Here is a 342-nt window from a genome sequence, read left to right as displayed (position 1 = left end):
CCCATTGTCTTTTGCTCTTGGTATTTTAATTATGATGTGTCTTGGTGTGGTCCTCTTTGGATTCCTTTTGTTTTGGGTTCTCTGCGCTTCCTGGACCTGTAAGTCTATTTCTTTCAGCAGGTCAGGGAAGTTTTCTGTCATTACTTCTTCAAACATGTTGTCTATTCCTTGTTTCTCCTCCTCTCCTTCTGGTACCCCTATTAAGCGAATGTTGTTCCGTTTTGCATTGTCTCAAAGCTCCCTTAGGCTCTCCTCTTGCTTTTTAAATCTTCTTTCCAGTTCCTGCTGTGTTTGCGTGTTTTTTCCTACCTTGTCTTCTAATGCGCTGATGCGGTCCTCAGC

General features: G+C 43.0%; 1 protein-coding gene and 1 long non-coding RNA gene across 2 annotated transcripts in view; one reads left to right on the top strand and one right to left on the bottom strand.

The window, feature by feature from the left end:
* Nucleotides 1-177, bottom strand: part of LOC107183912 — a 5,559-nt gene extending 5,382 nt beyond the window's left edge. The window contains exon 1 of the long non-coding RNA XR_001514735.1: nt 145-177. This is a non-coding gene — a long non-coding RNA (uncharacterized LOC107183912). The remainder of the gene's footprint in view (nt 1-144) is intronic.
* Nucleotides 1-342, top strand: part of SYTL5 (synaptotagmin like 5) — a gene marked incomplete at its 5' end in the record, with an annotated part of 95,912 nt that overhangs the window by 47,476 nt on the left and 48,094 nt on the right. The gene's annotated exons all lie outside the window — the stretch shown is intronic.

The sequence above is a fragment of the Myotis davidii genome, unplaced genomic scaffold (assembly GCF_000327345.1).
Source record: "Myotis davidii unplaced genomic scaffold, ASM32734v1 scaffold1263, whole genome shotgun sequence".
Taxonomy (NCBI): Eukaryota; Metazoa; Chordata; class Mammalia; order Chiroptera; family Vespertilionidae; genus Myotis; species Myotis davidii.
The sequence above is the reverse complement of the archived record's forward strand: the minus strand, read 5'-3'. Positions and strand labels throughout refer to the sequence as shown.